Raw genomic sequence first — 20894 nt, forward strand, 5'->3', positions numbered from 1 at the left:
TATATATATATATATATACTCACTATGAATAGATTAGAGAAAATAAAACCAATAAAACCTTGTCACTTGAGGACTATAGCATTCAGTATTGGATTAACAATTGTATTTATATATTTTCCCACTTTATACACATATAAAATTTATATATTTTCATGTCATAATAATAGAATTATGACAAATACAATTTGGATGAAAAGACGAGGCCTTCTGTATGCAAAACATTATTGTAAAAACATTCAGGTTGAACCTGAAATGGAGAGTAGTTAGTAGTAGTAAACTGGCAAAATAACTAATTCTTAACTAAGTGGAGGAATTTCTACTGGATCATTAATTGCTTTGCCTTTTGCTCATACAGATCCAAGGCAATTCTGTGTTTACTTTAACTCTTAAAAAGGAGCCCCAATATGAACTTTTATATATGCACTTGAATATACTTATATACACTTGCCTTGCCCCAAACAACCTGCAACTTTAAGTAGATGTGTGAATGTGAAACAAAGTCCCTACATCAGGAACTAGCTCCAGCTACTTATGAAACATTTCTGCCCACACTATTTACAAGAAATCATCTGAGAAAGACTAATGGTTCATCTCCGGTCAGATGATGGGATTTCTAAACAATTATAGTCGACAACTATTTTTTTTAATGTACTTTAATTTTAAGAGGTCACTATAAATCAGACTAATAATAATCTTCAGGGTTTTTTTTTCCTCTGCAAACAAAATCAACACACTCATTCTAGCATCTTCTGTCAACTCTTCAGAAGTCTCTATGGTAAGAAAGGAACGAAGCAGGCTTTTCATTTGGTTAACTTAGGAAGTAGAAAGTGCTTGTAACTATTACAGTCCCTTGATCTAGTCTTCTGAAGACACACTCCTGTAGAGACCTGGCTACACAGATGTGAGTGTGTCTGTTGTTCCAGGAGACTACTACTTTCCCTGATCTGTTATCCACATCTCACTTTGTTGTGAACGTCCATGTCGATACTTTCTCATCATAACAGCGGTGGGGAGGGAAAGGTCGTTTAAAGGACTAAGCTGATAGTAAGTTATCTTCTGTTTTTCTCAGACACTGAACAAATGGACACAAAGAACAACATGAGTTCTATGAAGACAGAAGCGAATGAAGTGAATTTTACTTTAAAAAAAAAAAAAAAAGCCCACTGTCTGGGTGTTTGAAAGTGGATTTTCCTGAATATTAATCCCAGCTGTATCTTTGTTAGTTAAAGTAGGAGACAGTCTGAGATACTAAAAAGTGGCTAATACAATGTGAGGAATCCAGCGGCCAAATAGCACATCATCCAGCGTTGAAAAGCGGCAGTTGTGAGGAGCACTACATGGTTTTTGCCCCTTAAGAGAGAATTGCTTATTTCTCAGTAAAATACGTCTCCTTTGTGTGACCTGTTTGGCCATAGTCTATAATTAATTAGGACTCTATTTTTATTAGCATTCTGGAGTTTTTGGACAGAGGCCTTTTCAAAGTTTTCTCTAAGTCTGAACGTAGAAAATGATCTTTGGTGACATGAGTCACATCCGTTTATTTAGCAATCAAAATACCTGATCTTTGTGACTACTTCTTTTGCCATTGGGATGTGGCCTAGGAGTTAACCAGGGCACATGGCTGGGAGAGAGGGATAGAGGATGGGACTCATGAACTCCTGAATCTTGGTCCCATCATGACAATGTACAAGTGGACAGAGATGCAAAACTTAGATCCAGTAACTCTTAATTGACTTGAATTTTATGGACTAAATCACTCCCTCTTTTAAAAATTCTGTTTTATTTTAACATTGTTCTTTGGGCAGATGTTTTAAAAAATGAGCTTGCAACCTTCAGGTGACACATAATTTGAACAGTGCAAAAAGAAAATGATACTGTGATTTTATTATTATTGTTTTTTTTTTTTTTTTTTTTTTTTTTTTTTTTTTTTTTTTTGAGAAGGCTCACAGGTCTCACGCTGTAGCCCAGGCTGACCTAGAACCCAACTATGTAGCCCAAGCTTGTCTTGAACTCATGGAAGATCTTTCTACCTTAAATTTCTGAGTGCTGTGATTACAGGTATGAGTTCTGCCTGATTTGATATCATACTTTTATTAACAGAATTTTTCAATTTGCTATCATCAGTTTGAACACATTTAATATATGATAGTTACTGATTAGTTTAGACTCCTCTGTCATACTTCAAGCATGTCCCTTTGATTTCTGGTATAGATGTATCCAAATTCAAATTCTGCACCATGCAAAGCACAATGTTAGATAAGGACCATTTTTACCATGTAAAACATTGCAGTTGCTAGGAAATACGCATGAGCAGTGCTTACAAACTATGCGTGAAGGGGGTCCTCAAACGCCACAGTCACAGGAAGGGTGTCCCTGTTGTGCTTAATTTAATCAACAGAGGGCAAACAACTATTTATAAACTAGATTGCATATTTTCAAAATGAGTTTTCTACATATTAATATGAAGTGATAAAATCAAGTATCACAGAGGCTATTTCTGGGAACCCAAACTGTGACAGTATGTGAATACACACTCACATATGAACCCCACTGTCATTCAGCACCATTTGGAAAGCCAAGAATCAAGGAATGCACTGGAACAGGTCAAAGGTGCACCGAAATGTCAGCCCTTTCTAAGAAAAAGATGACTGTGCCTATGTAGGACAAAGGTGACTGATTCTATCAGGCTTGGAATGAATTCTGTCTAACAATAAAATGATGTGTGATTTGTCATTGCCATCCCCTTTATTGCTAATTCATTGACTTTGTGCATTTATATTTGGATCAAGGACTCATAAATTTAAGATTCAGCCAACCCTGTGCCTGGCACTGGGAACTCTGGCTTCTAAAGACTTTGCGCTCTCTCTATATATATGTATACATTCATACATTGCTCAATGATGCTTTAAGCTTTAATTTTTTATTTATTAGCTGTAAATATGTGTGTGGGTGTGTAAGAGAGCTTGTACATACTGGAAAGGCTGCTGTGGCTGTCTGCATTTGTAGATGTGTGGTGCTAACTTTGTATCCATCTGGATCAGTGATTGTCTCACTGAGCCAACTTATTCTGATGAAATAATGCAATGAAGTAGGCTTTTTAAAAAGGAAAAGGCTTACTTATGTCAAGAGACGGAATCTGCTTTTAATAAAATTGGCAAAATTTTATTACAATACTAAGTCATTTTGTATCATTTTAGTCCTCTGGGAAAACTGAACTTATCCTTAGGGTAGGCTCATTTGGCAAACTTTGACTGAATAACCACTCTACTTGGTAAATCGTGTGGTTACTAAGTACTACAGGGCACATTTTAATGCTTATGTTTATGTAAAACTGCTCAAAGCTTTAGCTATCCTTTAAACTTTAGAGGAAAATTGCAATGGGATATTTTCTTGAATAAAAGGCATAAAACGTTCCTTGTCTACAGAATGCTTTTTTGTAAGTTAAGTGTTAGGATAGATTAAATAACTTTGATCATTCATTTCTTAGGGCTAATTGTTTCCATCTGTAAGGTTACACTGTCAATTACAAAGCAAGTGGCCCTTGTGCCAAAACATGAACTGTGTGGGCTGGGATGGTACCATGTTTAGTATTTGGGGTGCATTAGAGAGGAATGCCTAGAGTCTACCCTTGCAACCAAGTGCAGAGTTCTTCTTCATACATGTCAGAAAACAGGGGCTTGAGTAGCCACTAACCCAAAGTTTTTACTGTCAGGGTTAGAGTCTTCTGGACCTGGGGTCCTGCTAACAGGAAGAGACTCCCCAGTTTGCACTTCGCTGTTGCCCATCAATGCCTGTTGGTATAATCAAAAGGACCATTGCAATGTAAAATGGAGCAGCCACTGAAATACACTTGGCAGTTTGGGGGAAAGTTGAGCCTAGCCCATATAACTACTATTCAAACTCTCACTTCTAAATAGAGACCCAAGAGAAATGAAACCAAAGGCCCACAAAGATTGGTATACAAGCACTCATAACAGCATTTTCTGGTGTAGTAGCACCAGAGAGAAGAACTTGAATGCGCATGAACCAGTGAAGAGATAAAACAGATGCAGCATGTTCGTACAATGGACTAGGCATGCAAAAGACATTGGGTTTGCTCCCCAGATCCATATAAACTTTGGACATATGTCACACTAGGGATACACCAAAAAACCTTTGGCTATGGGAGAGAAGCCAAATACAAAAGACCACATACTGATGGTTCAATTTCTGTGAGATTTCCAGGAATGGAAAATTCAGTGATTGTCTGAGGTGGGAGTTGAACAAATAATAGAGTGAATATGTGCGTGAGATATTTTGGGGGGATGATGGAAACCAGAGAGTGGATGGGCACATAACTTCATAAATTTTCCAAAATTCATTGGATCTTCTCTTCAATATACAATAGATCAATTGTAGGCCATGTAAGTTGTACCTTAACCATGCTTTAAAAAATCCATTCATGTGGGGCTGGAGAGATGACTCGGTGGTTAAGAACACTCACTGGATGCTCTTACAAAGGACCTGAGTTTGGTTCCCAGCACCTGCATGGCAGCTAACAACTGCCCCTAGCCAGTTCCAAGGGAATCTGATGCCCTCTTCTGACCTTGCAGACATTGCACCTACATACATACAGGCAAAATACACGTAAAATAAAAATAGATCAAAACAAAAATTCATACAGATAGATCACACATCCAAGACACAGCTCATACAAATATGAGCTCTAACTGTAAGGATATTTCTTCTCTTGCCCCTAAGTGGGGAATCTTTGCAGGGCTTATCCCCCACCTCTAACAATAGGTTTGTCTATCCCAGGATCCCATCACATGGCTGTTTTTTGTTAAGAGAATGCTGTCAAAGCCTCACTGTATTTAAAATTTCTTACCTTGGGTCTGACTCAGACTGTTGGCCTATTTATGAAGCATTTCTATTAATGTAAAAAGGTAGTTATATAAATTTTCTTTGTCTCAGTGTTATTATTTTTTTCCTAATTTTTTTGAATTTTTGAGAATTTCATACAATATATTTGATCACATTTAGATCCCCTCCTGTATCTGCACCCCCTTACTACCCCCCACCACCAAATTTCTGATATATTTATATATTAAGGCTCATAGAGTCAAGTCTGTGTCCCCAAATGCCCTTCAGTGTGGATTTATTCACTGGAGCTTAGTCAACCTAAGAAGAATGTCACACTTTAAATGAGACTGAATCGCCCTTCCCAACAGCCATTGGTTGTCAGCAGCTCCTCAGATAGTGTTGGGGTTTCTCACACACTTCCCCAAGTCTATGCTGGGATTTTGTCTGAAAAGCCAACATTTCTGAGGCAATAATCCTTCGAGTGGGGTTGGGGCTTCTTATCCACTTCTCCATGTCTGTGCTGGGATTTTTTTTTTTTTTTTTTCCTGATTTGAGCTTACGTGGGACTTGTGCACGCTGTCAACATTGCTGCGAGTTCATATGAGTAAATGTTTCTTATGGTCAGTCACCTCCTCTGACTCTTACAGTCTTTCCACCTCCTCTTCCACAACAATCCTTAAGTCTTGGAAGGGAGAAGTTTGACATAGGTATCCTATCTAGGGATAAGCAGTCTACAGTCTCTTGTTCTCTGTATGCAGGTCTGTTGTGCCTCTTGGCTGTTAATCACCAGCTGGTGTATAAGGAATCTTCTCTGCTAAGAATTGAGAGATGCATTAATCTTGGGTATAACAATAAGTCATTAAAATCAGCTTAACACTATATCTTTAGCAGAATAGTTGTATTGGGCTTTCCCCCATGGCCTGTGTCCTGTCTAGCCTCAGATTCCTAGGTCTGATATCAGTGTCAGGTATGGGCTCCATCCTATGAAGCAGACCTTAAATCCAGTTACAAAGAGTTTCCCAACACAGACAAGAGTCATCTTATTTTTCCATTTAGCTCTGGGTAGAGGTAGTATGCACCTTTCTAGAAGAGCATCTTAGTAAAGGGTCAATTCTTCTTACCTGAATCACTATAGAATTTGTTTTTCAGGTCTTCATTTTTAACTCTTCAGTGATTTTTCTTTCAACTCTTAACTCCTTTCTCTCATTCTCTTTTCTGTACCCTTGAAAGGGAAAAAAAAATCATTTCCTCTCCATGGTCTTAGGGATGAAGAGGCTGAGAGGTTCATCTCGTTTCTTAAAGACCAAAATGGAGTACAGTGAAGTGCTGCTGACACACGAGCAAGTTCGGCAGGAGCAGTTTGTAAGGCTGTGCTGGCCACACCGCCAAGTGTTTTCCTGTGCATCTCTGTGTGCTTTGATTTGTACCAAAAAGCAAAGGGCCTTTCCTTTGAAGGAACACAGAAGTTGTGCTGCAAGCTTGGGTATAAAGCCTTTCTAAAAATGACTCTTTCTACAGATAACTTGTTATCCATGAATCTACCTGTGGACGGTAGTTTCCATTTAGAGGCAACACATTCTCTGATGAGAAGCTTGACAAAATGACCTGGAAGATTTGCTTTTTCCTGTTGAAATTCTGCTGTGGGAAGCATTACAAGGCCAAGTTCAAGTATCCCTGGTCAGGGTGAATTAATATTCTGAAGCAGCTGCATGAAGTTTGCAGGGCAACAAAACGGACAGCCAGGGATGGGGAGTGCAGGTTCAATGCTGTTAAGCTCGGTAGGAGGCTTAGAATCCTCCAGAGTACTCACAGAAAGAACTTATTGGATGGTTCAACTCTGAGTTCCAAAAACCTTCTCCTAATGAGCAAAATGGGTGCCTTGTCTAGAATATTAGTGACTGAATTGTTTCCAAATATCTTGAGCTCAGTACAGAGCTTATAAAAGTAATGCTTAGTTTCGTTTAAGGCAAGAAGGCAACAAAATATGTAATAAGACTGGGGGTGTGGCTTCTTGGTAAGTTTCTGCTCAGCAAGTACAAGACCTTGGGCTTACCACAGGAAGAAAAGGGGGAAACCTGGACATGGCGACACATACCTGTAATCTCAATACAAAGGACGTAGAGGTAGGAGAACATGAGTTTGAAAACAGCCTGGTCTACATAGTAAGACCCTATCTCAAAAAATAGGAGCTAGCCAGATGGGTTGGCAGTCACCTTTAATCCTAGCACTCAGGAGGCAGAGGCAGGAGGATCTCTGTGAGAACAAGACCATTCTGGTCCACACAGCGAGTTCCAGGTCAGCGGTGGCTACAGGGAGATCCTGTGTCAAACAAAACCAAATCCAAGGGCTGGAGCTGTGATAGAGGTTTGTTTAACATGTACAAGGCCCCAGGTCTGATCAGCAGCATTAGGAAAAAAAAGAAAAGAAAAAGGAAAAAAATATCACTCAAAATACTTTAAAAGTAGAAAAATGCAGCTGGGAAATCAAACGGTAGGCTCCTCTGCATCCCAGGAAGGGGTCACTCGTCTAGAAATCGTCACAGGAGTCAGCTGTCTACCAGGCTTGGCACAGGGTACATGCTGTGCTTTGTTTGGGGACACAAAGGCCATTTGTGGAGTTATGTACAAGCACATGCATCACAGAGCCCATCACCTGCCAGTGCAGGGAGATTGAAGTTAATGACTTCTCACTGATTCCTTTCATTCTAAATCCTCCAGGCTTCTAGGGAGCAGAGAGAGTTCAACCCAGGCTCCATCTAGAATGTCCCTATTGCTGAGTCATTTAGGCTAAGTGAAACAGGATTTATCATATACAGTGTAGTGCTTAGAACCTTGGGAGAAATTCGGTAAGCATGGCTGTCTCTTGGTAGACAGTGCCTACTGGTTTTTCTGTCCCTTCAGCTAGACCTGTGTGCAGACATCCCACAAAGACTCCATCTACCTCTTCAGAAAATTCCCAGCCTCTGAGCTGAAGGACATGTGACTGGAGTTCCTGAGTGCTAGAAACGGGACCACCCAGTGACTTGCAATCATGAGACTGGATAAGGGCTGGGAGGTAGGGAGAAGACGGCCAACTCATACACATGGAATTCCCAAGCCACAAGAATCTCCTGAGAGTTCATGTGTGGAACCAGTTTTCTGGATGGCCATGCTATGGGAAGAAAGGGAAGAATTTAGTTTGTAATTCACTTGGCCATTCTTAGCTCCAGATCTCACTGGATTTAAGTTTTCTTCGTAAACAGTCCTATCTTGTGGAAAAAGTGTAGATTCTGTCTCAAACAAGGTAGAAGGAGAGGACTGACAGCCAAGGTTGTCCTCTGACCTCCACATTCAGAGTGGCAGGAGCACAACCATACACACACACACACACACACACACACACACGTGTGAGAGAGAGAGAGAGGAGAGAGAGAGAGAAAGAGAGGGAGAGAGAGAGAAGTAAATTTGAAGAAGAAAGCAGTGATTATTGGTGATGTCCTTGTGCTTCTAGATGGCCATGCTGTTCGGAACTGTTGTAGCGGGTGGAAGTGGTGGAAAAAGTGGTGGAAGGCCTGAATAACAGCAAACCAGGGTAAAGGACCGAGCCCAGTTCAGAGTCCAGCATTTGCTCATTGTTCCCGAGGTTCTTGCTAATACTGATTTTGACTTTCAGGAAACAGTTATCAAAGCTCAAGCAAAACACGAAAAATCAGATTAGCTTGTGAGTGTGGCCATGAGCACAAGCAAGCCAAGATAGCAGCAGAAATGGGCATGCAGGTCAACCACTGTGCACTGTTGCTCCTGTACCTTGATAACTACAAACATGTCCATAGCCAATGGGGCCATGAGGGCTGGAATGTCTTCTCCCAAAGCCCACACTGAAGCCCAGGTGTCATTTGAATCAAGAGTCTACAGAGAGATCTACAGGATATAGTTAGGGAATTTTTGTCCACACTTCAAAGTATTTTCAAAGGACACTATTTCTCAAATTAAAAACAAAAACAAAAACAAAAAACAGCGAGAATATTTGCACCTGTTCAAAGTCCAATGTTTCAAAATATTAACTACAGTGTTTTCAAAACTGCACTGCAACATGCTCATAAGACAAAAACCACTTTTACTGACATTTGATAAACTACAATGAGGTAAAAATATGTTAGAGAAGCATATATTATCTTTATTGTTACTAAATAATTATAAACACATTTTAAAGGTTTAAGTTTCTGACACTTGAAATAGCTATCCATCCCAAATGCTTTAGGGTTTTTTTCCTCTCTCCCTCACTCAAGTGACTGTTTTGTTATGCAAATTTCCAACTGATTGTTTTTACACAGTTGGTAATTTCTTGAATATATTAGTCCTCGAAGGTAAAGTCATTACCAAGCTTTATACTTTGAAGATATACCAGGGAACTGTGCAGCAAATGATAGCTTGAACATAGGGAGAAAGATAGATATGAGAGAGAGAGAGAGAGAGAGAGACAGAGAGACAGAGACAGAGACATAGAGACAAAGAGAGACAGAGATAGGGAGGCAGAGGGAAAGGAAGGGAAGAAGGAAGGAAGGAAGGAAGGAAGGAAGGAAGGAAGGAAGAAGGAAGGAAGGAAGGAAGGAAGACGGATACGAGAAGGTCAATGCATACAGAAGGATACCAACAATGAGCCAGAGGGTGGGAGAGGAGAAGGCAGGTCCACTATCATTGCAAAGTTCCTACAGAGTAAGTGAAAAGTGTCTAACATTATTAGAACAAAAACTTTGATAAAAGTTTTTACCACAAATGGTAAAAACAGTCAATAAAATAGTAAGATAAGGTCAATAAAGTGAAGTAACAAAATAGAACTAGTTCAAAAAGAGGCAGAAAAAGGGGAGCAATCCACAAATGAATCGCAGAAAAAGGGGAGCAATCCACAAATGAGACAAATAGAAAATAATGAGATGAAATGCTTAAATCGAAAGCTGCCCATCATATTAACTGTGTTATGAACAGCCCAAGCATGGATCATCAATCAGATACCTTAATGATAATAACAAGCAACTTGAACTCTTGCATACTAAGAATGGGATATAAATAACGCACTCACTTGGAAACCAGTTGGGCAATTTCTTCGGGAGGCAGAGGTAGGCAGATCTCTGTGAGTTCGAGGCCAGCCTGGTCTCCATAGTGAATCCAGGACAGCTGGGGCTACAGGGAGACCCTGTCTCAAAAAGACCAAAAAAAAAAAAAAAATAGTTAAACATAAAACCTACTGCACCATTTGGTTTCTTCAATCCTATGTATTGAAAGTTAATGAGGAGAAATGAGAGCTTATGTCCACACAAGCTGCACATGAATGTTCACACCAGCTCAATTTGTACTAGATGTAAACCAGAAACACACTACAACAGATTTTTCCAACCATGACAACCTCAGGATCTTTTCTTCCATGTGTTCTTGTGGTATCTTACCAATACCACTAAGAATTGGATTCTTTCTCCCTGTACCTCTGAATCTGTGTGGACACTGATATTGTTTGTACTAATAGAATATGAGGTAAATGACATTGGGCCAGCCTGGGGGGCAGCCCTTCAGTAGCTCAATAGCCTCTGCATTCTGTGTCAAGAATATCATTCTTGGGGCAATTTCCTTTGGAGCTCAGCATTCATAATGTAAACAGTCCGAGCTATATGGAAAGATGCTATGTTGTCACTCTGAACCAAAGCCTGGCTGAGCTCCCAGCCAATAAGCTGGCATCATTTGGTGGCCTGAACCACCTTGGACCTATCTAGCCAGGTGACTATTGAGAAGGCTACAGTTCCACTTGGCATCTGGATGCCACCACATGAGGGACACCAAAGAACTGTCTAGCTAAACCCAGAAAACTTACAGTACTCGACAGCAATAGTAAACCACCTTAACAGGCTGGAGCTATATCATGGTTGGTAGAGAGCTTGCTTAGCATGTTTTAAGCCCTGGGTTCTGCCCCAGCACTGCATAAACCAAGTACACATCTGTGTGTGGAAGGAGGATGAGAAGGTTATTCTCAGCTACATAGCAAGTTTGAGGCCAACTTTGCATATATGAGATCTTATCTTAAAAAAACTAATAGTAGTTTTAAGTAGACTTTGAGGGAATTTGTTATGTAACAATGGAGAGTTGGAATATTTGCTTCCAACAGTCCAGCCTCAAAATTCCTTTCCCTTCTCTCCTCCCATGAACTTACCTTCTACTGCTACATAGAACCCTCCAGTCAGCCCTACCCAACACTGTTCCTAGCTCCCAACTTTGGTCTCAAGGTCTCTTTTCAACTATCACTAACTTCCTACTTCAGTCAAACCAGCATTTCTACTCCAACAACTGCCAGGGACTTCCAATTCATTGATCTAGTCTTCTCTCCTTCCTTTCACGGTCTCACTTTGATATCTATTCAGCTTAAATTTCAAAGCTCGAGGTTATTATACTGTATTGTTAAAACTCCCAAAAGTATTTCCCACTTCTCCCTGAAATGAACTTTCTAAGGCCAAACATGAAACAGATCCAAATCACCATGCATGCATGTGTATGCACACACAGAGATACACAGACACACAGACACAGACACAGACACAGACACACACAAACACAGATACACACACACACACACACACACACAAACATACCTGTGGACTCTGTCACTTTACCATTCAATGAAAACATCTTGTGGACTTTCCCAATTATCCCTACTATTTCCTTAGTCTAAATATACCTCTGATGACCATTCTTTTTAAAAAATTTTTTAAATATTATTTTTATTTTATGTGTATGAGTGTATTGTCCACATGTGTGTTAGTGCAACTGTGTCATGCAATGCCCCAGAAGGTCAGAAGAAGTCGTACTCTCTGATGGCCATTCTTTTTAAAAAAATTTTTAAATATTATTTTTATTTTATGTGTATGAGTGTATTGTCTGCATGTGTGTTAGTGCAACTGTGTCATGCAATGCCCCAGAAGGTCAGAAGAAGGCATTGATTAGATCCCCTGGAACTGGAGCTATGGACGGTGTGATGGCTAATCCTGGTTGTCAATTTGACTGGATCTGGGATTAATTGAAATGAGAGCGATCTTCTTAGTTGGATCATCTGAAGCTGGAAAACACACCCTAAATGTGGGTGTTACCTTCTGATGGCAGCCCGTATAAAGATCACAGCAGAGGGGAATGCCTGGCTTCTTCTAAGTTCGTCTTGCTGCTGTAGACTGAAGACTAGCTGATCTGTTGGAATTCGTCAGACCTTCAGTGCCAGATTGGGATTACTGAGACATCCAGGCTTATGGACTGAGCTACTACGGATTCTCAGCCTCTCCAGTGTGGTGTAGCCATTGTTGGACTACTCGGACTCTGTACCGTGAGCTAAACTGATAAATCTCTATACATATATATTCATTCTACCGGTTCTGTTTCTTTGGAGAACCCTGACTAATACAGAAGGTTGTTAGCTACCATGTGAGTGCTGGGAATCGAACCCAAGTCCTCTGCAAGAGCAGTCAGTGCTCTTAACCGCCGAGCCATTGCCCCAGCTCCTCCAATGTCCATTCTTCAGACCCCCAATCCCTTCTCTCCTCTTCTAGTTCAGCTGAGGGCCTAGGCTCCTCCCCTACTAAGAACCCAGAGGCAATCAAAAAGAGGTAAGCACGCTTTGTTCTTAGCCCTCCCTATCTCCATGATACCAGGTCCAGATACTCCTTCCCCTCCTGATAAGAGATGCTTTCCCTGTTCCTGTGCAGGGCCAAATCTTGCAGAGTGGTCAGGGAGAGTACCTTCTTTTGCTCTCAAAGAGCTCACTCCGAGAGTTGCCCCCAGTCTCCTCTGCCCCTCAGATTTTACCTCCCTTACTGGACCATTCATCCAGTATATAAGCACGTATAGTTCTTACTTAAAACACAGCAAAACTCCCTGAACCCCACAGTGAGTTCCAGCTGCCATTCGGTTGCTTTTTCTTTCCTATTTTGCAAAATTGCTTGATTTGTCTATATTGGTTGCTTCCACTCCCCGCCCCTCCCCCCCCATTCTCAAACAGGCTGATCCAGCTGCCACTTCACCAAATCGTACTTGTTAAGGTGACTAATGAATACCATAATGCTTTTAGAATGTCTTTTTTTTTTAATTGACATGTAGTAATTGTATCTGCTTAGGCCATTTCAATACGTTTGTGCCACGTATAATAGATCAGAGTAGTTAGCATACGTATCACCTCAGACTTTTACTATTTCTTGATATTAACAGCATTTGAAATCCTATCTACTGGCTATTTTGAAATATTTAATTGAAATCAACCAAAGTTACTTACTGTGTTATAAAACAGAAGCTATTCCTGTTATCCAGTTGTACACGTGTACCCAGCTAGCCACCCTCTCTCCATCTCCCCCCATGTATGTTCCTTCCCAATCTTCCATGTCTCTACTCTGTATTTCTCTGGGGTCATTTTTTTTTTTCATTTCTCGGATAAGATTCCAATGATTCTAGAATTTTATTTCAAGTTTAGACATCTCTTCATCACTAAGCTGAGACAATTCCTCATTAGCTAAATGTGAAACACAAGATTTCACAGTCTAATGAAGCTCACACTTAGGATGCAACTGGTGACATTTCTCAACCGTGCAAGATCAAGAATAAGATTTGCAAAATCCAGCCGTGGAAGCCAAGGAAGGTGGGGTTTCCCTTGGGATGTGTGTTCCCTCACTGGGCTGGTATTGAAGTAAAAGCACATTGTGGGTGAAGCATTGAAAAGCAGCATGCAGTCTGCAGTCAAGATTGAGAGGCCACAGTCTGTACATCTACCTCCCTTTTTCAGACCTTGCAGCCATCCTATGACGTTGCATCACCGATTCACTAGAGACAGGAGATATGATCAGCTGTGCCTATCTGCAAATGCAATCCCAAGACCATTTTCTGAGTGAGGCTGAGTGGAGTGTGCCTTGGTGGGCTCTTAAACTGTTTAATGGGGTCAAAATGTAGAAGCTGAAAGCCAAGAGGAGAGGCGGCATGATCATCGAGCTGCCGCTCCTTTTTAAACTCATCCCAGTTACTTTTATTAGCCTGACATAGAATAAGCCTAGTTTCGTGTGTGTGTGTGTGTGTGTGTGTGCACATGCGTACAGATGTATATGTACATACATGCATGTGTGCTTGCATGCATGTGTAGAGCAGAAGTTGATACTGGATGCTATTCCTCAGTTCTCCATCTTGTTTTATAATTTTTTTCTGTCTTTTTGACACAGGGTCTCCCTGTAGCCCCAGCTGGCCTGGAACTCACTATGTAGACCAGGTTGGCCTTGATCTCACAGAGATCAAGATCCACCCAGCCTCTGCCTCCCAAGTACTAAGATTAAAGGCGTGCGCCACCATGACCCACTTGCTTCCACCTTATTTTTAAAGAGAGGGACCCTTACGAACCTGGCGCTCACTGCTAGCCAGCAGGCTCTGCTAACCTGCTTGTCTCCACTCGTTTCTCCCCTAGCACTGACATTACAGACGCAAACTAGCACTCAACTTTTGATGTGGGTGCTAGTCAAGTTCTTCAGCTCCTCACGCTTGCCTAGCAAGCACTTTACCTACTGAGCTACTTCCTCAGCTTACCCGCTGCCTCTTTCTTCAAACACGATTTCTCGCTCTGGCATCTATAAAAATAACGCTGTGCTACCATTTCAGTACCACCATTCTGTTTTCTAGAAATTGATGTTTGTCTCTGTCTTGCCTTCCCAGGTGAACAAGTCGCTTTGAGGGCAATGATTCTTTTAGCCCTCTACTTTCTTTTTTAAGACTTGGGCCAGCAAGATGACTCATTGGGTTAAGGCAATTGTTGCCAAGCCTGACAACCCGAGCTCATGGTGGAAGGAGAGAGCCTGAATGTTTTCCTCTGATCAGCACACACACACACACACACACACACACACACACACACACACAGAAATCAATGTAATTTTTTAAAAAAGACTTAAAGAGCATAAGAATATGTACTCACATTTGTTAACAAATAACTTTTTTTTTTGTCTTTTTGAAGCAGGGTCTCCCTGTAGCCCCAGCTATCCTGGAACTCACTGTGTAGACCAGGTTGGCCTTGAACTCACAGAGATCCGCCTGCCTCTGCCTCCCAAGTGCTGGGACTAAAGGTGTGTGCCACCATGACTGGCTGGTACTCACATTTGTACAAATATTTATTCAATAAATGCATAAATGAAAGAATGGTGATTCTCGTGGTAAGTACTTTTAAACTTTGACTAATGCCATAAAGAAATGCAACTTTTCATTTCACTGTTTCTTCCTTCTGTTGGCTTCTTCTACAAGTAGTGGGTGTAATTGAAATTGACCTGTGCGCTCAGCTTCCTGAGAACAGGACATGCAGGGTGTTCTAAAAATACACTGCTTGATTCATTAGAGTGATTTTTTTAAGAATGTCACAAACATTATTATTAGCATTAGGAAGTGCTTTGTCCTATAAGTCCTAAGAAGGAAGGAAAAAAGGGAACTGAGATGTTGACCTTTCCCTCAGAAAGCCATTTGGAAAGAGTAGTTGAGTTAAGCTATGGTTTAAAAAATAAAGCAACGGACAATAGAAATTAGAAAGAAGGAAGATATTCATGTTGTATCATTTTAATAGCTTAATATTTACTTTAAAAGAAAAACAACTTTCTTTTACCACTGCAAGTGCCAAGATTATGTGAGCAAGACAGTGTTCTACACTGTAGACAGCAACAGTACTGGTTAAAGGAAGGGCTGTTTGAAAAGTTTATAAGGGATAGGAAATTATAAATTAGGCTTTCAGATGTCTTCAGGGTAAAGGTTGGGCCTGAGTTGTAACATGAGGCTCTAGGCTACCATCTATGTCATGGCTAAGACATTAATATGAGTATTTCCTCAGACATATGGAACAGTCTATCTGAGATGTGCGACTGATTATCTATCTCAAGATGACCACAAGCTTCCATATGCAACAGATGGCATTACTTGGCTGCTTTGCCCTTACTATGCCATCATAGGATACAGTGTGAGAGAGTGAAGATGGAACTATTTGCCATACCAATGACAGAAGAAACACTTAAGTTATATGATATATTTTGTGAGAGAAATTAGTACGAGCTGGCACACTATATAAAACTTACTACCGGTGTGCATCTTTCCACAAAGTGGCTTATCAAAGGAATTGATAAAAGTACAGTGTTTCTCAAATTTTCTCACCAATCACATTTAAAATCCCACCAGATATACTCACGGAAAAAAAAGTGACCATTAAAGATAAGCTTTTACACACACCAAAAATAAAGTTAAAATAAACAGTGGGCTCTCCAAATTGATGTATAAAAAACAAGTTCTTGAAAAGTAACAAGATCTTCACACACAGACACACACATAGACACACACACACACACACACACACACACACATACACACACACACACACCACGGCAAAAATAGAAACAGAAAAGCAGATATAAAATGGCACTTATCATATAAATAGATAATCATGGTCACTTGTAATAAAAGGTAAAATTTAAGATATTGAAATGCCATTTTTTACTAATTCAGGTTGGAAATACCTTAATGTTAAAAATATGCTAGCAAGGGGCTGGAGGCATGGCTCAGTGATTAAGAACACTGGCTGTTCTTGCAAAAGACCTGGGTTCAAATCCCAGCATCCATATGGCAGCTAGTAACTGCCTGTAACTCCAGTTCTAGGGGATCCTACGCCCTCTTCTGACCTCCGTGTGCATTGCATGACATGGGTGCACTTATATACATGCAGGCGAAACACTCATACATATAAAATAAAAATAGAGAGAGAGAGAGAGAGAGAGAGAGAGAGAGAGAACTTACTGCCTAGCAGTTTAAACTCACGAAGTTTGGGCAACTGGATAGCCACATGCAAAAGAATGAAGACTGAACCTCCCCTTTCACCATATATAAAAGTAATGTAAAATATTAAAACTATGAAACTCTTAGGGATAAATCATGATTTTACTTTTGGCAAAGAATTTGTAGATATGAAGTAAAGGCTTGGCACCACCAACAAACATAGGTAAATTGGACTTTATCAAAATTAAGACTGTTTCTGCTTCAATGATTACTAGGGACATAGTATTTACATATCATTTACGTGATAAGGGAACTGTACCTAGAATATATAAAGAACTCTCAGAACTCAATAATACTAAATGACAAACAACTCAAAGTTTAAAATGGGCAGAGGATATGGATACATATTTCTAGAAGGAAGCAATAGAAATAGCCAATAAACACTTGAAAATATGCTCAATCTCTTTAGTCATGAGAGTGGAGAGGGGGAACTTTATCTTCATGAGAATGACTGCAATAATAGAGCGAGAGGGTAACAAATGTTAACAAGAGTCTAGTGAGAACAAGCTCCTCCCAGAGTGCTGGTGGGATAGTAAAGATGTCGCAGTTACTTTTGAAAACAGGCAGTTCACACAACTGAACATCGACACACCATTTGACCCAGAAATCCTACTCTGGGTATACAGCTGAGGTAAATAAAACAAATATCCACAAAATCACCAACACAGACATTTATCACAGCCTTATTCACAATACAGAAAAGGTGAAACCGCTCCAGTATCTACGATTCTACAAGGGGGACAGGAAAACGTGATACACTCATAGAACAGAACAAACCCAATATATGTTGCTACCTGCTACGACCTTGAGGAAACTTGAACGTCTATGCTAACGGCAAGAAGCCAGTCAAAAAAGACTGCTGGTAGCGTTGGATTCCACTCCCATGAAAATCTAGAACAGGGAAGTTTGGGAATGAGAAGTAGAGGCTACTGAAGATAGGAAGTGGTGGGTGGGCGCTGGGAAAATAAAATTGAGCAAAATAGGTGCTTCAAATATAATATATTGTCAGAAATATGTAAAAGATGTCAAACGTTATTTTCATATTAATAGTTAAAAATGGAAAAAATTATTTTTATTAAATTCTGGCAAAGACACTAGAAGGTCTTATATAGTGTTCGTGGGAATGCAAAATGGTGGCCACTTTGGAAAAGAGTTTTGCCAATTCTTGCAGAGCTGAATCTGCACATTTCTAGGAACCAAATTTCTATTACTAGGGATGTATTTACCCTAGAGAAATGAGAGTGTCTATCCACAGCAAGACCTCAGGTGCATTAGTTTCTAATTGCTGTTCTAACAAACTGCTATATACTTCCTGGCTTAAAGCAACACAAACCTGCTGTCTTACAGTTCTAAGGTCAGAAATCCAAAACTACTGCAGTTAGTACAATCAAAATATCTGAATGGCTTTGCTCCTTGTGACATCTTTAGGGAAAAATCTGCTTTCTTACATATTTCAGAGAGAGAGAGCGAGAGAGAGAGCGAGAGAGAGAGAGAGAGACTTTACAAGTACATATATCCTTGGTTGCTATTAAACATGAAATATAATGTATCCTACCTACTCAAGGAAAGTAAGTAGTCTAAGACTCATCCATCTTTCCTGTCGGAGGACATACCAGGCTTCTGAGACCTGGGAAATCCAAGCAAGCCCCTAGAATCGTAGCTAAAAAGACAAGATGAAACAGCTCAGTGGCTCCTTACTAGTGCCTGCTGAAGTCAGCTTATACCTGGTTCACAAGAAACCGTTGTTCGATTTTCAGGAATTTTGTGATCCAGTTGTTAAATACAGCTGTTATTTAAAAATTAACTAAAATTAATTTATAATTAAATTATGTTTAAATTTAATTAGATTATAATTCAAATATCATTAAGATTATTTAAAACTTAAATCATGGGACTAGAAAGATGGCTCAGTAATTAAGACACTTGCTGCTCTTACAGAGGACCCAAGTTTGGTTCCCAGCACCCACATGGCTGCTCAGAACTTTAAAAATCATATTTAAAACAAAGGTAAGAAGTACCTAGAACTTCTCAACTCCTAGTTATTATGTTTGATTGCTATCTTTGGCCTTGAGGCTATGTCTATGGTTTGCAAACATTGTGTTAAGGCATGGCATGACATATCTCTTAAACTTAGTGATATCATGCTGTTATCTTCAAATACCCTGGTGGGAGTATTTATACCACAGATATCAGCAAACCCTATAAATCAGAGATTGATGTATTGTTTTGTGAGTTTAAAATGTTACAGAAAGTGTTAATAATGCATATTAAGCTTCAAGTAAACTTTGACTATTGCCTTACATTGTGGATAACACAAAAGTTAAGAAATCGTTTTCTGAGGGAGGGAGGCTCAGAAGCCCCCACCCCTACCTTAGTGAAAACTGGTGGCTGCTGAGGAAGGAAGGGTCGGTTTTCTTTAAGGATGGTGCCCTTGGTAGATTGGCCATGCTCCAGTGATCAAACCCCTTCCTCAGAGGCCTCTGCCCATGCTTGCTTTCCACAATAAGTTATATTTAACACTCGGCACAAAACTGTCTTTCCTGGAATATGGGCCATGACATTTAGTATATTCCAAAAAAAAATCTGTTAAGCCAAATAATTTACAAACCACTGGGCAAGAGATAATAAACCAGATTGACAAGACATTTAAAAAAATGTTTCAGTCTCAACCTTTATTAACTGTCTGAGTTTGTGGGAGTTTTCCACGGCCTTGTTCTCCACGTCTGAGTGGCTTTGGGACCCATTTCTTTCTTTCTTTATTATTTTTATTCTATGCGTATGAATGTATTGCATGCATGTATGTAAATGTATCCATGTCATGCAATGCCCATGGGGGTCAGAAGAGGGCGTATGATTCCCATGGAACTGGAGTTATAAACAGTTGTTAGCTGCCATGTGGGTTCTGGGAATCAAATCCAGGTCTTATGCAAGAGCAGCCAGTGCTCTTAATGGCTGAACCATCTCTCCAGTCCAGGACCCATTTCGTAGGTTATAAAAATTAAATAGGAAAGAACACACTAGATTCTGGAGACCTACGTTCTTGTTAGCTATTTCACTGACTCCTAGCCTTGAACAAGCCCTTGAAATTAACTAGGTCTTTCCCCCAGTTTAATTTGTCTCAATGGCCTCTTAGACTCCATAAGCAACGGGGGAGCCCGTGAATCCCTGATTGAATTCTTCATCCATGACACAAGTTAACAAATGATTGTTGCTTTGGGTTGTTAATTTTAGGAATATTCTGCTGATAGATGTACAACCCCTGCTCACGCCCTGGCTGTTATGTCTGAGAAACTTGAGGGCAATCTAGTTTTAGGTGCACATATCTTAATGGGCGTGTTACCACTTTTTAAACCCCCAGCTCTGTATTCATCTCACGCTCAAACCATCTGTATTGGTTATAAAATGGGAACCACAGCTTCAAGATCAGTAGAAAGAGACGACCTCAGTGAGACTAGCCAGGCCCACAACCAATCATGAATCACAGCTGCCATATAAAGGAGGTGTGTTGACTGGCTTCCAGCTTAGGCTTCATACATACTTTTGGAACCAGAGTTTTAACTAGTATTAACCATGTTTTTGTTTTCTATATTTTATAATGATTTGGAATTGTGGATGTCAGGAGGGGTGTCCCTCCAGAATTAGCTAATTGTTAGAGAGAAGAAGTGTTTGTGTATGAGCCTGCCCTTTCCTTTACAAACCTAGTCAGCTCTGGATGAGTCTTAGGAGATGCATCATAGATGCCAGTCCATGATGCCTGATCTGAAGGGGCTTACCAACATCATAAGAGTGACAAAATGTTTATTCAAGACAAGAATATGAGATGTGATGCTTAAATCACAAAGGTCCGTGTTGGCTCCTAGGATCAGGTTAGGATACTGTACTAGTTACCCATCTTGTCGCTGTAACAAAATACCTAACAAAGGCAACTTAAGGAAGGAATGATTTATTTTGGTTTACAGTTCCAGGGTTCAGCTGACCATGGCAGGGAAGGCCTGGCAGCAGGGGCAGGAGGCAGCTGGTCACATTGTGTCCATAGTCAGGAAGCAGAGAGAGATGAATGCTGGTACTCAGCTCCTGTTCTCTTTTTTATTTAGCCTTGGGCCCCAGACCATGGGATGGTGCTGCCCACATTTAGGGTAAATCTTCCCACCTCAGTCAACCTAATCTAGAAAAACCCCTCACAGACATGTCCAAGGATTTATTTCCAAGGGA

This window comes from Nannospalax galili, unplaced genomic scaffold (assembly GCF_000622305.1).
Source record: "Nannospalax galili isolate Female #2095 unplaced genomic scaffold, S.galili_v1.0 scaffold291, whole genome shotgun sequence".
Classification (NCBI taxonomy): Eukaryota; Metazoa; Chordata; class Mammalia; order Rodentia; family Spalacidae; genus Nannospalax; species Nannospalax galili.